Raw genomic sequence first — 20,763 nt, 5'->3', positions numbered from 1 at the left:
CACCATAAAACATACCTTCTAACTATCCAATCATCGATCGGTTAAAAAATTAAAAGGTTTATTTTTTTTTGTTTCTCTATTCTTGACGAGAAGACGTGTATAAAGATTAATCGAAATCGAGGCCTTGGACTTTGTAAATGGAACATCTTATCTTTTTAGAACTCAACTTTTTACAGAAAAAAGAGAGAAAAATAAAAGACACACACATATCTTTGCAGTTTCTTCTTGCAGTATTCCTTATCCCGTATCAAGATATCATTCTTTGTTATCTATATTGACCTTCTCTTTCTTTCTTTCTCTCTCTCTGTCCCGCCCCCCTCCTCCTCACCCCATACAACAACAGCATTTGCTTGCTTTTTATTCAATCCTCACCGATCCTCCCTTCGAGATAGGACGCATAATATCCGAATAAAAATCAGAAGAAGTTAAGATAGCAGCATCCGGAGCAACGCCATCCGTTACAACGTCCAAGCTTCAGAGAACTACTCCAGCATCCATTTACCCTCCGGTAAAGCTTATTGTATTCTCCCTTTCGTTGAATCTTCTTCTATCATCTCCATCCCTTTATTACCCCACCCTCTCGATTTACCCCTCATCCCTTTACCCTTTCTTCCTTCAACTTTACCAACGCGTTTCTCCGCGTCGTCACGAAACGCTCTTTTATTAATGTCTTTATTCGTTGCATTCAACGTGGTGTGCGAACCGAGCCGAAAAGATACGCGGATAAACTCCCGATCCGCGTTACTCGAATAAGAGAGTACTCTCTTGCTTGCCTTACCTTACCTTACCTTGCCGTTCTAAGGATATTCTATCATCGTCCTCTCGCATCGAGGACTTTCACTCGATTAAGAGTTGCGTTAGGAGAGGTTAATGGGCGACTACGTAACGTAACGTCGTCTGGCGTTACATTGATTTAAATACGTCGAGTTAAAGGCCAAACTGTCTGATCCTCTTTCGACAAAACACGTCCATATTTTTCAACTATGTTACTTAATTATTGTTATTATTATTTGTTTAATGCTTGTTTCTAAATGACACACACACACACATTTTTCTATAATTAATATTTTTTATATACATCATATACCAATCGAAAGTTTAGATAACACTTACTACATTTGCATGATACAATTGTGTAAAAAATTATTGAAGTGTAAATTCGTTTACTCATTTACTCATTGCTCGTTGTTCATTGCACGTGTATTTTAAATGACTTTACTGTTATCAAAATTGTAAATAATAAGTTTTTCCAACTACCAATACTGTTTATATTGCGTTAAAATATCTTAGGTTTTTAGTTCTGTTACAAGTATTAGATCTAAGAATTAACAATAAGACGGTAATGTATCACACTCAATTATTTTCCTCTGATACAATTATTGGATATAAATCGATACGATGAAAAATTGACAAATTTATTTGAAGTGTATTGATACTTATCGTACATTAATGATATAAATTTATATTTTTAATAGAAAATTTGTCTACGGTCACGTTTAAGGAAGAAAATATTTTTCCATAATTCGACCTAAGTCATCTCTCGATTAAAAACAGACTAGTCATTATGTCGTCGTTAAAAACCGATACCACTAGTTTAAATCGTGTTAAATTACGCGAAAGGGGAACGCGGTTTCGACGGAACGGCGAAACGCGGCCCCGTAAATCGCTCGTCTATGTGCCAAGAAAGAAAGGTGTAAGAAGGTGCACGATGATCGCGGTGCAATCAATGAAGGATAATCGTAATTACGCTGGCGATTAACGGTTAAGTTTCTTGACTCGCCAACCTCCTCCTCCTCCATTGCACTTCATCGCTCGCGTTCTTCCTATCTTATTTTATTTTATTTTATTTTATTATATTATTTCGTTCTCTCGTCTTCTTTGTAAAATTATATTTCGTATTTTTATTATCGTATTGTATCATTCCTATACGTTTACCAAGTTTGTTAGATTATTTTGCAGTAAACCCGTTAGAATTGCCGTCGATATTAGAAAGTGCGAGACAACGGAACGACACATTCGATAATCGAATGCATTAACCTTCGTTAGAAGGAACGAAGGAACGAATGGAAGTAATCGTTCATCGTCGATTTCGACGTGTTCTTTTCACAGATGACTCGGCCGTACACACCTTCTAATTCCATCGTGTCTTCGTCGTCGATCGATCTTCTTTGTTCTAAGTGGGATGAACGCGAAGAATAGAGCGTGTAATTTTGTTCTAAGAAGCAATTATCTTCACGACCACGAACTTTCTAAGGATATGGCTACAGTGTATAGAGGCGCAGCATTCGTTACGTACACGTTCTCTCTCTCTCTCTCTCTCTCTCTCTTTTTCTATCTATATATATTTCTATCTATTCATCTTTCTTGCGTACAATATCTCTCGTTCCCGATGGGACCCATAGTTAAAACCATATGTCGTATTTTGCGCCACTCTGTTTCGGTCACGGACGTCTTTTATGTTCTCTCGAGTTTGCATGAAGAAAGAGGGGTCGGGGGTGGGGAAGAAGGAAGGGGGAGGGGGAGGGAAAAGAAAAGATAAATAAAAGAAGGATATCAAAATCGGGAGAAGATCTTTAAAAGAGCGTTTTCGCGGACGATTACTGTCTAAGCAACTTTTGCACGCGCGCGCGCGCTCGCGCTCTTAACGTTTCAATATTTCACCATTTCGTTCGAAATAAATTATTATCTTGTCGTGCTTTCACTCGACTACAATTAATCTTGTTCAAGCGATTTCGTTGCCGAGATAAAAGGCAGTCGGAGTGACTTCTGGTATGCGGTTTCACCGATAAAGTCGTATACCGCGTATACGTTCGAACGGTTTCCTTGCTAGCTCGTTAACGACTTCATTCTTGCGAGAACTATCGATGAGAGAAATAAAGGGTGGAGGGAAGAGTAGGAGGGTCGGGGGGTGGGCTCTAAAGAAAATAAAAGAAAAGTAAGAAAGAAAGAAAGGACTCTCAAGACAAAGGCGCATAATTACGAATGCTAAAGGAAAAGCAATCGTTTCGATTGGATCGTTTGTTCGTTCATTCGTTCGATTCGATTCGTTCGATTCGAGCACGATCAGATCCACGAGTCTGGCTGATTATTTGAGAATAAAGTTCACAGAAGGCAAATAAGAAAGCTTCCTCGTGTGAGTCAAACGTTGTACTTACATATGTACATATATAGACGGTACTAGACGGTAAATAAGCGTATCGTGCTAGAGGAATCCTCATTAGCATCGTAACACCGACGTAAGTTATTGCGCCTAATAATAGAGAAAAGGCTCTCTCTCCTTCGAGGACTTTTCAAGTTCTCTCGGAGCTTAAACGTGAGATCTTTCGAACTATACATAATACGAAAGCTAGATAACGGAGTACTCTAAAAGCAGACAAAAATTTGACGAGTGTGATATATGTAGTCTAATCTAATAAGCTGTGTTCGTGTGCGCGCGCGTGTGTATTCAAATTATAATAAAAAAGAAAAATAGAAATAAAAAAAAGAAGGGAAAACAAAAACGGAAGAGGAAAGTAGATAAAGGGACTGAAGGTCCTAATCGGTAGGTAATTTTGATTGCGTTTGATCGTACACGCTTGGAGTATTCTTTAAAGAAAGTATAATATTCGAGTTCGCGAAGTGAATGCTTTCGTGTATACTACTTCATACGGACGAGGAGGAGAAATAATGAAAAGCCGAGCGATAAATAATGCATCGGCTACCGCGGGAGGCATATAACTCATTCCTCGGGTATATAGCCAGGCCTCCGCTTTTCTCCTTCTTCTTCTTCTTCTTCTTTATTTTTTCTTTTTCTTCCTCTTCCTCTTCTCCTTCTTCTTCTTCTTCTTCCTCCACCTTTAGCCGACCCCAACTACCACTATACGTTGCAGTGGATTCCTACCTGCCATAAATCCGAGCGCTACCATCCGAGGCTCTAATTGCATTATAAATTGTGCGTGCGCCTGCATCCTGGCGAAGTGTACGCAGCCAATGCACCACCACCACACCACCATCGGCGCGCGGGTTCCGAATGCCGCGTGTCGAATCGGCGCTTCCAGGATGCTGACCGGAATCGAACGGAATCGACGTGGCACTACGACGAAATAGCCTCGAAAGAGATTGTACCGACATATAATCCATCCCACCTCTTTCATCCTTCCATCTCCCCCCCCCTTCTACCCCCCCCACTTCCATATGCCGCCTACAGGCATCGATGATCGTTAAGGAGATCCAAAGCTTCGTCGATCATTCGGATCAGCGCGCTTAATCCGACTCCTTTTAGATCGATCGACTTATAAGTATCTTCCTCGCGATCGTTCCGAATTAAATTCACTGCCTTCCTCTGTTGATCGGATAAAGACTAAGAAAAGAAGAAGAAGAAGAGAAGAAGAAGAAGAATGAATGAATGAATAAAAATAAAAAAAAAAAAAAAATAAAATATAAAACAAAAGTAAAACACCGAAAAAGAAAGTATATATATTTCATTAGGGCAAAATCGATTTCATAAAACTACTATAAGTATAATAATATAATAGTTTTCGTTATATACTTTATCGATCATCAGGCAATTCGGATTGAAATCACCGCTAATGACACGCGAATCTATCTTACTGGTTCATCGGTGGTGTGCCTTATTAGGAGAAGAAGCAGAATAGGCTTGGGCACTTTATATCGAAGTAATAGAGCTAAGAAAGATAAACAGAGATAGATATAGAGAACAAGATTGCTGGGGTGGGGGGAGGGGGAGGGGTAAACAGAACCCGCATATATGATGTCATCCAGACGTAATGACACACGTCGTATCCGACCGATGCGTAGCCGAACGATTATCTCGGAATCGCGTAGGTAGTGGTACGTATACCTAACTCTCCAATCCGAGTCTTAGTAGGCACACACAAACATCGCTACTAACTTTTTCTCTTTAGCCATGGATGTTGGTTGAACACTCCGCAAATGTCTTTCAAGCTCCTAGATACCTTAACGTAACGTGTATTGGTTATTATTACCTAGTGTATACTAGTTCTACCAGTATAACGAATGCGTTATTCTATGATACAGATGAACGTCCGTTCTGACAGACGTACTTGGGATTTCGATCATCGATCCAAGATCCATCACTAAAGAACACGAACGAACGAACGAACGAACGGAGGAACGAACGAACTCGTCTTGAATGAATCTTATTCCCTGAGGTCCAGTATCGTATGAGCTCAATGGTGCAGATCGTTAGATAGGATCGGTACCCGGACTCGTTCTATAAATCCTCCCAGAGCACAATTATCCACTGGATAAGGATTATTGTTACTGCCTCGGCTGGATCTCTTGGCTTTTGTAGGAACGGCAAACAGCTATGAGATGAAAAGAGAGAGAGAGAGAGAGAGAGAAAGAGAGAGGAAGGATAACCCTCGTAAATACGTACGATCTCCATTATGCGTGCCCGAGGACGTTGATAACGTAATAATGAGCCTGCCCGTACCTAATGAGACTCGTTCTAAAAACTTATTCGCTAATCGCGATCGATGTTACCCCACGTTTCTTCGACCGTGACACCTTCTTCCTTCTTTATTCCTTTTTTTTCTTTTTTTTTGTCGTCGTCGTTTTCTTTTTATTGTGCACCTTTATTCTCGTTCGTTCTTTGTTTATCTGCCCCTACCGATCGAAGCAAATTTGTCACTCAGGCGTGAACGCATAACCGGAACGCGATTTATTTATCGCGATGAAAAAGGTTTTGCCAATTCATAAAAAGATAGAGATAAAAAAACGAAAGAGATAGAGTAAAGCTACGGGGGATGTGAGGGGCTGAGTTGAGATGGGGGTGGGGGGGTTGAGGAAGAGAAAGAATTTCGTTTCACTCGAGAGAATCAGCGCGTAGCGACGAAGCGGTACGTCTCGCTTATGCTCGTCCGTGCCTCTAATTATCTGGAATGAAGACATCACGAGAGCAACAGAGAGAAAAAGAGAAAGAGAGAGAGAGAGAGGGGGAGAGAAAGATAGTCGTCTCGAAAGCCGAGCACCTCAAGTCACCGGGAGAACGAATCCTCGTTTGCGTCTCGTTGCACCGATATTTTCCCCTGATTATTTATTGTCCCCTACCGAGAGCACGTTGGATCGTTATTCTTGCGTTTATGGCAGCGACTGTGCTCGTTATTACTAATGGCGCGCGAGGATACAAAGCGACTACCGAGAATAAGGAATTAAGAATAAGCAAAGATAAAAATGCAACAGTAAAAACAACGAGGACGACGATCAGAAGATTTCAAATTATTTCGTTAACTTTTGTAAATGTAAAGATAGAATTAAAATTGGTGTACAATAGAATTTTGATCGAATCTAATTAGGTACGTTTCATCGAAGATTTTGCAAAGAACGTTTTGATCAATGTATTCGTAGATTAATATTTTACGGTATAATCTACGAATGGAGTAAAGTAAAATGATAAAGAGACTTGATATCTGACTCACCATTGTGAAGTCTGCCTTTGGAGAAGCGTAGGTGTTCGATAATGGAGGTGAGGGGTCTACGGCCACTGCCGCCACCACCCCCACAACTCCAAGGGGAGTCACGCTCCGAGCCGTTCGCCAGGTTGTCACGATCCTGAAAAATGGAAAAGAAAGGAGATTGGACGATGCCGTTGTTATCGGTAACAGTGTTGAAATTTGCTTGAGTTAGACTGGAGGCTACAGATTACCAGTAGGTAATGTGTTAGTTACGTAAAATATTTATTTTAAGTGCATAAATTAAACGGTATAGTTTAAGATAGTTATAACTATATATCTTGTCTGCGACAATATAAATCAAACAAAATAAAAATTGAAAAAATACGACAGAATGTTTATTGGTTACGCGTCAAACTACGCATTGCCTATTCGTCACATCCCTATTTAAATTTTATCTCAAGTAGCAACCTTGAAGTAATTGTTTTCAACATCGAATGCAGTGTCTGAGGCGAAGCGTTTCAAAATCGAACCAATTCGAGTTTGTCTCGAAATGTTCCACAGAACGAGTACGATAATTACAGACGATAAATTAAATTATCGACGCCTTAATCAAAAGACCTATGTATATGTGTATGTATTTATTGTACACGTATACCTTTCGGAAAGATGGAAGACAACGACGAACGCTCTCTTCCGTAACGTTTCTTTCTTTCTTTCTTTCTTTCTTTCATTCTTTCTTTCTTTCTTTAGCTTGCGTGACAGCCACTAATCATGGCTCGTGAAACCACAGCAATTATTCTCGTTCGCTTATAAGGTACAAAATGAGAGAATAAGAGAAAGAGAAAGAGAAAGAAATAGAATCTCGAACCCGGATACTAAATCTGCAGATATCCATTAGGTTAGCGCGAGTTTTAGTTTCTAAGTGGCTGATAAGCGCTATAATTAAATTACGCTTTAGATATTAAGAAGCAAACCTCAACAAGAATCGCGAATCATCATTGAAGGAAGCATGCTCGTTTAAGGAAAACGTTATAAGATATAAATATATATATGCATATATATATATATATATATATATACTGAACAGCTCGTTGTACTGTAAATCAGACAGGAGTAATGCCTTCGAATGCTACATCAGCGAATCTAACATAAGAAGAATACCTGTCCGATCATCATCTTTTTAAGTTATCCAGGTTGTTCTCGCTAAATCATACTCGGTCGTTACGATGAACGTCGAAATGGTTGCTAAGAGATAGGCACCTGTGCGTGCACGAATTTGGAAAGGTTCAAAAAGAGAAGAAAAAAAAAGAAACAAAGGGTAAAGAAGATCAGACTCGGGTGTTCCTGAGATGTCCATTTTGTAGATTGGCACCTTCTTCGATGCAAGTTAAAAAGACTACGAGGAAATGAAAATAAAGAAAAAAAGAGAGAAAGAGAGAGAGAGAAAGAAATAGAAAGAGGTGGTGGAAACGAAGGGCCAATAAAACCGCTAAGGGTTCAATGACAAAGCGAGAGCTACATCGCGGTTTATTCCGAGCTTCCTGTATGCAAGGCTAAGTACTCTCTCGTTTGACGAGCAAGCTCGATCCACTCTGGACTTATGGTCAGGTCGCCTTACAACCGGATCGGATCGATTCCCCCATGACACGTATGGCGGTGTCGAGCGTGCATTATAGAGCCGTGTCTCGATCGCTCAGTGGACCCCTATAGGTACCAACTTCAAGCGGGATGGACGAGAGACCCAAGTTTAGAATTCCCTTTGGATCGTAATGTCAGGACGACGACGAAGACGACGAAGACGACGAAGACGACGAAGACGACGAAGGACTACGACGACGGAGAGGATGACGATGGAGGGAACGAAGCTTGGCGAAACCGTTACCGAGAAGTCGTTAAGCCTCGTCGTTAAGTCGATTATCCTCGGCCCTTGACGACGAAGATCTCGCATCGAGTTTCCGTGGCTTCTCTTCTTCTTCTCTTCGATCCACGGGCCCATCCACGGGCCCATCCACCAGCCAGCCGCCATACGTTTATCGACGCGCAACGTGTCTTCTCTCGGGCCTCGTACAAATCGTCGATCCTTTAAAGGACGACTCTGTCCTTTTCTACCTCCTTTAACTCTTTTATTTTAATCGTGTCCTACGGAAACTTTCGTCGACTTTCGAACAAACATCCATCCTTAGTTGTTAACGTTCTTCTCAAAGAATCATCCACTACTTTTCTTTCGGAATCAATGAACGAATTGCACTATCCGCCATTCTCAAGGTCCGTTATTATCCACTCGCGCTTGTCCACTCGAGAAAAAGGCAACTACTTGTACCCCGAGTGAGATAGAAACGCCGCAGCGCGTTGCACTGCACCGCTGCTGCACCGCACTGCACCGCACTGTGGAGCGCTGCGGCGCGCCGGTTAAAACGAAAATGGCTTTGCTCTTGATGCCAAGATGTGCCGCGGTATTTATGGTTAACCGTTGGTGCTTATCTCGCGACATAAATACGAAAATATGTGCCCTGTCATAAGTTTACGAGACTCGCTGGACGCCAAGTAAAAGAGAATAAGAAAGATGAGAAAGATAGGGAAAGAGAGAGAGAGAAAGAGAAAAAGAGAGAAAGAGAGAAAACGAATAAAGTTAAAGATGGCGAACGTAAGCTTACCACCTGTCTCTTACGGTGCCACTCGAGCTGTAATTGTCGAAGAGAAGTCTGCCATAATCGTCGTCCATCGTGTCTCTCCTTCGTCTTCCTCTTCGTCGTTATCCTCGAGGACTCGATCCTCTTCGATGAAAACTATGCACCGAGAAGAAGAAAAAGAAGAAGAAGCGTCTCGTTCGAGTACCGTCGAGTGTCATCGGAGTGAGTTTGTAACGGCCGACGACAATCGGCCGACAGTTTTCGCGAGAAGCTGAATACCGCGCGTTTACTCTCCAGGGACAATCTCTAAAGCGTACGAGGTGCCATTAAGAAATAGTATTCTCCAAAGAACTCGTTACATTTTTCTGTTACAATTCGTTCCACGATTTTCTCCCACGGATTGAAATAGTTCTTTCTTTATTTTATTTTTTTATCTTTTTTGTGGATAATATAAAGCGTAAGAATAAAATTGTATTTCGCTTGATTTTGTTGTCGCTATTGATGTTTTCTTATCGTAAAGTTTATTACAATAAACTTTAAGATTAAGGAGACGAAAATTGTTTCTTGTTTAACTAGAAGAGAAGTCGGTGTACCCACCACCACCATCGACGATCGACGATATTAAACCAAGCTGCGAATCGTTCGTCGAAACGTTCAACCGTTTCGATTCTCGTCGCAGTCGGGAGTCGGCTAGATCTCGAATGAACGAACGAACGTTCGTTCTTCGAACACCCGCTGGTAAGAAACCGCATAGGGAAGTAGATCTGTTCTCGCGTGCTCAAAGGTACTGCGAACGAATTCGTCCGTAGATCTTTCTGCGTCAGATTTTAAAAGAGAGAGAGAAAAATTATAACCTCGGTCGTTGATAAACCGAAAACTCGCGAATAAAATCAGTATACTTATCGATATTTATGACGAAAGAATTTAACAAATATTATCCTGTCGTTTATGATTGACGCAATATTTGAAAAAATTTCAGTTGAATGTATCACGAAAAACAGAAAAAAAAGAAGGAGAAGAAGAAGAACAAAATCAAAAAGAAAAAATAGAAAAGATCTGGAGTATTGTTCGAGTGATCCTTGCTAAGAATCGGCATGTAATTAACCGAACCGGTAGACTACCAGCTGGACGACGAGTGGCGCACGCTAATGTGCCTCTAATGTCATCCCGCTCTTTATACCTACCACTTGGCTTGTTTCGGAGGAACGTTGGAGAACAAGAAGAAGTATAGTAGAAGTAGAAGAAAAAGAAGAAGAAGAAATCTAGGAAGAAGGCATACTACTACTACTACTATCTTTCGTCTCTTTCATCTCATTCCTCTGTTCGACTTGCATACGATCTATGCTTTCGTGCTCTCCTTCCATCGTCCCCGTGCTTTACTACCCGCTTTTACTCGGCACTCTCGCCCTAGGCGAGCTCGTTCCGACATAGGGAGAAAGATCCGCACGAGATGGAAGTTACGAGCGTCGTCGTCGTACAGATAGAAGAAGACTTTTTAAATGCGGATATGCACGCGGTGAAGCTCCGCTCTTATAAACAGAGAAGGAGGAACACAGCTGCCTTGTGTAATTCTCTCTCTCTCCCTCTCTCTCTCTGTAACGCGCAAGCGGGAGACCCTCTCGAAGCGAACTAAAATTCCTTGGTGGTTCTTCTTCCTCTTGCGTTCTCCTTTGCTAAGACTTAACGAGTCCAAGGTTTGCCTTCCGAGAAAAGCGTAGTCTAACAGAAACGAAGTGAGTAAGTACGTACACCATACGTATGTATATCACCAGTAAGATCCTTAAAAGAGTAGCACGCGTTTTCTAGACAAATTCTAATATCCAATTTCGAGAGAAATTTTCGTCTAGCGAGAGAGTGAGTACACACGTAAGGGGGATAATATCAGCTTTCCCTGAAAGATTAGCCTCGAGCACGAGTGATGCTTCAAGAAATAAAAAGAAAAGAAAGAGAGAGAGAGAGAGAGAGAGAGAGGAAGACTCAGAAGCAAGATTATCCGGCAATGTACGTCGGTAATAGCGACTACAGCAGCACGAGTGGTGATGGTGGTAGGGTGGTAGTGATGGTGGTGGTGGTAGTAGTGACGCTTGTCAGAAGATTACCGCCAACCGTCTGCTCGTCCAAGAGTCTTTCCTACGTGCCGCTGGCTGCGTTGGCAGGTAAAAAGCTTCCAGTCGGGTGACCCGCAGAGACGATGACGAACGTGACGAGCGAAATAATCGTTCGTATCGATAAGCCGAGTAATCGAGGCGAGCTAAAAGAGGAAAAAGAAAAGTACAGGCAGGAGGGGGAGGTGAAGGGATGAATCTCATCAGGGACGCATTAGGATGAAAAGAACTTTGCCTCTTCGACGTCCCGTTGGGAAAGGGTGAGAACGTGCTGCTACCAACTAGGAAGGATAGTAGACATCGATCAAATTATCTGTCTGAGAGGGAGACCAAGAAATAGGAACTTTTGATAGACTCGCTTTAATGACCGAGCTTATGACCTTTAGAAAATCTAACGACGACCGATCATTTCGAATGTACCTGTCTCTTCTATGTGTGTATATAGGTATAGTATTATATGTATTATCTATGTTTACGTGTATCTCTATGTAAACCATGTGATTTATGAGTCGAGTAAAAGCCGCTGAAAGATCGTCGATTATTACGGATTACCTCCGAACGATCGTTTCGTAAGTTGGCTCGTTTATTGGATTACCAAATTACAGGGTTAGACTTGGGGCGAATTTAGGTCTTATTTGCTTCCTCGTTCAGTTAGAAAGGGCTCGAACCCGTCTGTGTTTCTCTTTTCTTTCTCTCTGATATTCGTTCAACAGGGAAAAGAAATCAGAGCTCTCGTATTTCCGATCGATTGGATATAAAACGTTTGTATACCTATATAGCCAATAAATTTGATGATGCCAGTCAACTACTCGAAAATTTTCTGCGCTTTCACTTTAACTTTCTATCGACAATGTCGATAAGTATAAAATACGCGAAAAGTAACGACGAGCTGCTACACGCCCCGTGAAAATGATCGACCGTCGGCGATAATCTATTAGAAATGCACCTGCTAGATCGAGGTCACGGCCGTAATAGTTCTACCTTTTCTCTTATCGATTCTATATCTTTTCTCGATATTATATCGCATATCGTTTTAACATTAAACGTACTATACGATTTATCTTGCATCGTATTTGCTTATCTTTCGCATATTTCATTCCTCTATTCTCTCATTGATATTTCAAAAAATAATCAACAATCAACTAATACGTTGACGACGTATTAACGCACACGCATTACACATAAATCGTTTTAATTATTCTATCGCAATTTCAAATAGGAAAAGACATAATATTTTTATTCGTACTTAAAATCCTAACGTAAAATATATTATACTATACGTTCGAGTTTTAATACTTACAAACTCGATTATACTTGAATTCTCGTTTGAAAAGCTATTAAGCTCGAAGAAAATATGCAGCACGCAGATACTATTACACGCCCTGAACGGAACGCACGCGTCTTTAATCTATCATTCTGGTACATAATCGGTTGGCATTGCTGATGGAGGTAACGCGTTGCTCGTGAATGTCAAGAATCGATTCCCATGGCTCGAGGGACCGGTCGAGAACGGTAAGTCGTCCGCGTTACACGAACGTGACATTCGATTCCGATTGGAAAATCAGTGGGATAATATTTTCAATCGGTTACCAATCGAATTTTAACGATCCGATTTCTTCTAACGTCAATCGTATAGATTTAAACGTCCAAACGTCGAAACATATTTGCCTCTTTATCCTTCTCTGAAATGGGATACTTATCGTAAGCGCGATTATGTTAATTTCCTCTGTCACGCGGCAGCACCACTCAGCACAGTAATCGTGGTACATTCGACTTTACATAAAAATCGACCAATAACACGCCCACTACATTTCCAGACGTATCTCGCGACGATTATTTGAAATTAATATCCACTTTTCTTCCTGATTTTTCTATCCTTATCTCTCTCTCTCTCTCTCTCTCTCTCTTGCTTCTGTGTCAATAGGAGCAGTGTACCGTAAAACGATTAGCCTATCGATCAAGAAACTGATTGAACCATTGCCTGCTGTTGTAGCTCGTATTCAGAGAACAAGAGCTCATCGACGTGACGTGGGCGTCTGTCGAACAGAATCGCGAGACACAAGAGGCCAAGGAGCAAAGGACAAAAGATGAGGTCGTATCGAAAACGAAAAAAAGAAAGAAAGAGAGAAAGAGAGACTATCAACAATTAGACGCTATTCACTAGGAAATCCAAAGCCGTTTGACGTGCATTTAAAGTGAATTGCAAATAAATGTCGTAAACGAAGGGGAATGAAATAGAAAATGGATTGTATAATACGAGAGTGTGAAATAGTAGAGATGAGTCACAAAAGAATCATGTTAGTCTTCTTCCTAGTCTCTTCGACAATAGTAAGTTCCTTTCGAAGATCTATATATTTACGTAACGCAACTATTAACATATCATTGAGAATTTGGTGTCGTAAAACGGTGACTATTCCTTTTCTCGATGTAGAAAGAAGAACGTAGGTGGTACTGAAGGTGTATTCTGGGATGCAAATTATTCGATCGTTATAAATAGAAAACAATGGATCATAATTTAATCGAAGAATTTATATCGTTCTTTTTCTAAAAAATATTTGCAAATATTTGCTTATAGAAATAAAATCATCTTTACGATAAGTCGTATGAACTTTTGATCGAATTAACGATCCTCCAAGGACAGATTTCATTGGTGTAACGGAAGCAAGATCGGTAAAGGCTTTTAGTCGTACGTCCGTCTGGTGGTAGGTAGGTAGGTAGGTACTATACAAGCACTGGAGGCAAACGATTCGTTGAAATTACCAAGCTAATTGAATCTCAGATACCGAAGATAATGGCGCGTACAAACCGCTCTCCGGCCATCATCGCGCCGCGAGCGTCGATTATGAAATCATGAACTAGTAGGTGGTCCAGAGTTATTAGAGTTCCTGACAGCGTTTAAGTATCGCGGCTTCCCTTTTGTCCCTTTTAAACATTACCCTTTAGCTTTACCTACGCTTTCGCAATAAGCACTTCTTCTAATCGTTTCTTCCATCTTTTCTATCATTTTTCTACATCTTATTTCATTCTTTTTATCATATCGAATAAGAAGAAGAAGTTTATGGAAATGAAAAATTTTCATTACTCTAATAAAACCGAAGCGTCTGTGTTATATTATTTATACGATAAGGATAATATTATTACGATTGTATTATTATTATTATTATTATTATTATTATTATTATTATTACTATGGTAGTTATTAAAAATTCAAAAAGACTCTGCTATTTCTTACGATTCAAGAAGAATGCCTGGAGTACTCGGTCATCCGATCTAACCTCAGCGAATCTTCACGGATTCCGCGTTGCGCACGATCCTACCTTCGAACGTACTCTCTCGTGTCAAGAGGTGAAGGTCTAACACGGCCTTGAGAAGCATCGTGCGTTCAACAACACGTACCTCGGCGTTTCCTCATTGCTTCTACGTGCTCGTACCTTCTTCTAATGCTTATTCGAACCGATTTATTTATTTCGTGATTATGCGATAAGATAATAGAAGCTTTGCCATATTGAAATATCTATTTGATCGTAAAGTTCGAAATTATTAAAAAAACAAGGAAAAAATAAAAGGAAAACGACGACGAGAGGGAAAGGGCGAGGGGAAGGGGAGAGGGATAGAGGAATAGGGTATTCACAATTAACTCGGCATTCACTCGACCGGTAAAACAAGTGCAAGACACACGGTGGTGGTCACGATGGAAACTGGTGTGTATTTACACACCAGTTTCTCGTCCCACGACACCTCGGTTAATGTCAAAACGTCAAAGCATACTGCTGCCGGTCTCTTTTTCTTACAACAGGAAATAACCGATTATTATCACCGTCGCATATTCCGTCTATCCTTTTAACGTATTTAAATACATGGATGGGAATTATACGTAGGGTACAATTTAGCAAAATACTAACCGATCGCCGAAAGGCATTACTTCTCTTCGAGATGTCACAAAAATTCAAAGTTAAAAGAAAGAAAAAGAAGAACAAGTTTTTAATTTCTTTGAAATCATTTTTTTTTCTTCTGACTACTAAAACTTTGAATCGAAGGATATATATTTAGTATCGACGGGAAGAAAGGGTATCGTTGACATCGAAGAACCGATTTTTCGAGCCGTTCAATTCGGATCTCGTCGAGATGACGTTGAAACGTATGGAAGAGAGAGTGTAAAACAAGAGAATTTACGAGAATATCTTCGTACCGTGCGGCGAATTGATTTTACCCGATTTCATGAATGACCCGACGATCCTTCAGTGAACCCCCTCTCCCCCCCACCTACCACTTCTTCTTTTCGCATACCCTTCAATTTAATTTTTTTATTTCATTCGGTACGTCTCTTCTTCCTTCTTCTCACTCTCATCATCATCATCATCATCATCATCATCATCATCATCATCATCGTCTTCTTTTTCTTTTTCTTTTTCTTCTTGTTTTTCTCGTTCTTCCCAACACCCCTTGGTTGGACGACGTCACTCGTCGAGACGACGGGAAAGAAAATCCCGTGACGTCCTGCCTGCCTGCCTGGCTGCCTCTTCCTCTCTGCGAATCCTTCTTAAGCAAAAAAGGATCGGTTTGGTTCTTGATAACTACCGTGCAACGTACGTTTACAACGCCGACAACAGAAACAGAGAGAGAGAGAAAGAGAGAGAGAGAGAGAGAGAGAGAGTGAACTGTGTGACGAGGAACGAGTTAAAGCCTTTGGAAGGGAAGCTGGAACGGAGTAGTAGTAGTAGTAGTAGTAGTAGCAACAGCACCGACTTCCAGATAGGAAAAAGAAAGATAAAAGAATAAAAGAGAGACAGGGATAAAGAGAAATAGAAAGAGAAAGAGAAAGAGGAAAGAGAAAGAAAAAGAGAAAGGAAAGAAGAAAAAAAAGAGGAAAAAAAAAGGGAAAAAGAAAGAGGCGAAAAGGAATAGAAAGGGAAAAAATAAAATACAACAAAAAAAAAGGTATATAAGAGAAAGAGAGAAAGAAACAGTGGACCCTTCCTTCCTCCTAGTTGGTCCACATTAATTAACCTGCTCTCTTAATTGCGCGGCTTGTTTATTGCATGGCCACGGCCATTTGTCGATGGCTGCCTTGCGCCGGCTCCTGCACTGCACACGGCTATTATCCGATCTCTACCCTCCCCACTTCTTCTACCCTGATACAACCCCTCTCTCTCTCTCTCTCATTCTCTCATTCTATCTTTCTCTCTTTCTCGATTCTTACTCCTGTTAGTTCTTTTTGCATACGATATACATACATATGTATATGGGCACGAAACCGCCTTCTATAACCTATAAAAGGTAAAAGAGATCCTCTCCTAAGCTTTCTCCTTACCGCCTTGGGATAAAGAAAAGATATCAGGTCCTGGTACACCTATACTTTGCAATACGTTTCTTATTCAGTTTTCTCTTTTTCGACGGGATTAAAAATATTCAAGCGAACTCATATCACGCATTTTGAAAAGAATTAAATAAGAAATTAAAATAAATACAAAAAAAATATATATATATAATAACTCAGAAAATAATAAAGAAGGAAAACGAAATTGCAAATAAGTAACTAAGTAAGTAAGTAAGTAAGTGAGTGAATACATTTGAATGAAGTCTCAAAAGAAACAAAAATCGAGAATCGATCGGACTTTATCGAGGATCAGGAGTGGATCTACAATAGCAGGAAAGAGGCAAGGCCATCGCGACTTCACCGGCACCTGTCTAATGAAGCAATCCTCAACATATACGCGTTAACACACACGCGTGCGCGTACAAACATGTATACATATATACATATGGTAGGAATGTCTTCCACCATAGTCCAGTCTTCACGTTGTCCAAGCATCGTCGTTCTCGTTTCTGCGAGAGTAACAGCGTGAAGAAGGAGGCCAAAGGAGATAGAAAAGAAAGAAAGAAAGAAGGAAAGAAAGGAAAGAAAGGTGCTGGACGAAGGGCTCAAAAGCGTCGTTGATGAACCGACCAACTTGAATCCCTAATCATGGCTCGATACTACAATTAGTAATTACGGTAGCCTCGTTCGACGCCAGGAGCTTAAGCGACGACACGAGCACTGTCTCTCTCTCTCTCTCTCTCTTTCTCTCTCTCTCTCTCTCTCACTCGCTAACTCTCCTCCTTTTTATTTCACCATCTTTCTTTCTCTCTATGGCTCCGTCTTTTTCCCTCTTTCCAGTTAGTTGCTCGCGCACGTACCTACCAGGGCCCAGGGCGTTATCATAAGTCGAGTTTTTCATTGACGCCGGTAGCCGCGGGTCGAAACCGGTCCATGGAGATCGACCCACGAAGAGGCTGCTGTCGAAGGAAGAAGCCAAGGGAGAGGCTATGAAGAGAAGACGAAGAAGTCGAGACAAAAAAAAAGACGAGAGAGAAAGAGGGAGAGAGAAAGACTCTGACTCCACCTCGTTGCACGGCAACGACGACCTCGGATACGAGGCGAAGCTAAGACTTTCCTGACCGAGTCCATAAAATGCTAAATGCTCGGAGAAGAACGACACGCGATATTCCGTCGAGTACGTCCACCAAGCCGCGGGATACGTTTCTTTTCTCGTCGAGTATCAAACGTACCTAATACTAACCCCGCCCCGTGCCCCCTCGCCACTCCTCTCCGACCGTCCTCCCTTACACACCCATTCGATTCGTACTCCTTCGAGAATTCACGATTAGTTTTGCATCCCGAATCACAAACGCTCTCGTTCGTGTCCCGAACTCGAGAGAGCAACATGCATTTTTTTTCTTTTACCCAACCACCGATACATCTTTCTCTTTGCACGTGACACTTGAATAAGTTAAATACACATAAGTATATATGTATCTATGTATATATGTATTACATTGGTACTTTAAGTTTCGATTCTTCCTAACTATTTCACCGTTTTAAGAACAAATCCCACGATATTGAATTCGAAAGAAAATCAAGCAGCATAGGGCAGGCGTCGTGAGCGCCGTTAGAAATAGAGCGAATCGAAGGTGCAGCGAACTGTATCCGAAAACAAATGGTTATGCGGAAGGAAGAAAAAGAGAGAGGGAGGGAGGGAGAAAGAGAGAGAAAAAGAGAAAAAAAAAGAAAAAGAAATAGAGGAGAATCCGTGTTGGATCATTTTTCAGTCAGTCCTCTCTATCGAAAAATAAACGAAGATGAAAAGAGAGATTCATAGATAGATAAAAAGAGAAAGAGAGAGAAAGAGATAGAGATAGAGGGAGAAATAGAGAAGGGACGAAAAGGGAAGAGTGGAGGGGAGAAAGAAGGAAGAGGAGGAAGAAGTAGAAGCAAGTTACGAGAGCCGGACCTATTTTCGGTCGGCAAAGTGCAAGCAGGACGATAGTGGTGCCGTGATGCATCGCAGCATATGGCGTAAATCAAGCAGCTGCGACGACTGATTCCAGTGGTACCAACCCACGCTCGCATTATATCAGCCGAGAAGGCATATTTATTGCCACGGGCCGCCTAGATTGGAACAAATGCCGCGTTGGCTGCCGAGCCATCGCTCGTGAACTCGCTCGGGAGAGAGACCGAAAGAGAAAGAGAAAGAAAGAAAGAAAGAGAGAGAGAAAGAGAGAGAAAGAGAGAGAGAGAGAGAGAGAGAGAGAGAGAGAGAGAGAGTAGGAGCATATGCGCGCGCGCGCACCCGAGAACACAACCGAAGAGACAGGGTCTACTACGTCATTCGGACACGTGTCGACGACGTTTGCAAATCGCGCGAACGGACATTGTTTCGAACAGGGGGAAGAACTGTGGTGGTGGTGGTGGTGGTGGTGGTGGTGGTGGTGGTGGTGGTGCTGCTGCTGCTGCTGCTGCTGCTGTGTTGTTGCTGTTGCTCTCCGGGATCGATAGAGCGAAACGTGCCTTCGAACTCGGGAGAAGCAACTTGGACGCTGCATATATTTCCTCACTCTCTCTCTCTCTCTCTCTCCCCGTGTCTATATGTATGTATATGTGAGGAAGAGAGAGAGAGAGAGAGAGAGAGGGTAAAAACGATAACCGTGAAAGGCCGTTTGCATTTTGCACGCACCTCTATCGAACGATATGTTCTCGCACGCATGATAACGCGACAAGCGAGAGTACAATTTCTCTTATAAGAGAGAAAGAAGTCTACAGGTGGGCGGTTTCCGATATTTTCTTTTTTTTTCTTCTCCTTTTTTTATTTTATTTTATTTTATTTTATTTTATTTCCTGTCTTTTTTTTTTGTTGGGTTTCTGTTTGTTATTTTTCTTTATTCTTAACACCTCCAGGCACAGTGTGCTTCTTCCCTAGCTTATACGACCTAACGGTATAACGTTCTTGTATAATCGGGATATCCTGCCGCGAAGTAGATATATAATACTTATCAAAAATTATGCGAAAGTATTCTTCCTTTCAACGAGAGAGAGAGAGAGAGAGAGGGAGAGAGAGAGAGAGAGAGAAGAAAGAAAGAAAGGAAGAAATAACGAAGTCAACGACCTTGCACCCAGCTCAACCAACGCAAGCATAATATCTTTCCGAGTCCCGTTGATAATAGTGACGCGTGTACGAGCACGATAACGCGAGATGGCCGCGGGACAGAGACGAGGGAGAGGGAGAGGGAGAGAGAGAAAGAGAGAGAGAGAGAAGTCCTCGATTTGTGGTGGCAAGAAAACTCTGATTGCCACGCTGCCACGTTCATTACCGATCGGACCATTAATCTGGAACGATTCGATCGCGAGACTCCAAAGGGGCTTTTCTCCGGTAAATATCTACGACGATAACATCTCAAACTTAATATTCGTTTTACCGATCGAGGGGACATAGATCTTTGACTTTTTATTAAACTCGCGACAACCGGTCGTCTGTTCCTATGATGAACGTCTTGAACGTTCAGATGATATTGAAACTCGATAAAAGCATTATTGCTTGACGTCTATCCCTTTATAGGTATAAGTGTGTAATCCTGTTCTATGTTCACGCATACACACGTATGTGTATACATTCTCGTTCAGTTTGAAATTATCAGACAAGAAGGATCGTAGAAAGTAATTGATTTTTATATAATTAATGTACTGATTTTAGATAATAAATAAATAAATAAATGAACAAATATAAATCAGTAAAGTAATAAAAAATAATAAAAATTCCTACGCGTACTAGTTATTTACTAAATAAAGAAACTTATGACAATATTTTATGCAATCTACAAAATATTTCTCAACCCTTTATTATTTCATAATGTAACACTTGTGAGAACTGAATAATCCATCTCTTGGTAGCATTCAGGGAAGACGTACACCTATATTTTCTCATTCAAGATTTTCAACCTCGTTCATTTTGTAAACCAGTTTTTTTTTTAGCTGGAAACGGATAAATACATAAATACAAACGTACTTTCTGCATCGAGTCTACGATTAATCGAGAAATACCAACAACAGCAGCGACAACAACAAAATGACAAAAGGAAACTCGCGGAGGAGCCGCAGTTTAAGTCGAGCATTTGTGTGCGTGTAGGCATTCAACTTTAAAGATCTACCGAGTAATTAGATATCCCTGGAAATACGTCAGGTGCTGACTGGCTAGTCGAGATCCCTTCGTGAGTTTATACGAGAGCACGAGCATAGAAGTGTTTCGCGCTCCTAGGAAATAAGCGATATTGGCTTACGAGATTGGAAAAGCGATAGCC

Source organism: Polistes fuscatus, unplaced genomic scaffold, assembly GCF_010416935.1.
Source record: "Polistes fuscatus isolate 324 unplaced genomic scaffold, CU_Pfus_HIC Scaffold3, whole genome shotgun sequence".
Lineage (NCBI taxonomy): Eukaryota > Metazoa > Arthropoda > Insecta > Hymenoptera > Vespidae > Polistes > Polistes fuscatus.
The sequence above is the reverse complement of the archived record's forward strand: the minus strand, read 5'-3'. Positions refer to the sequence as shown.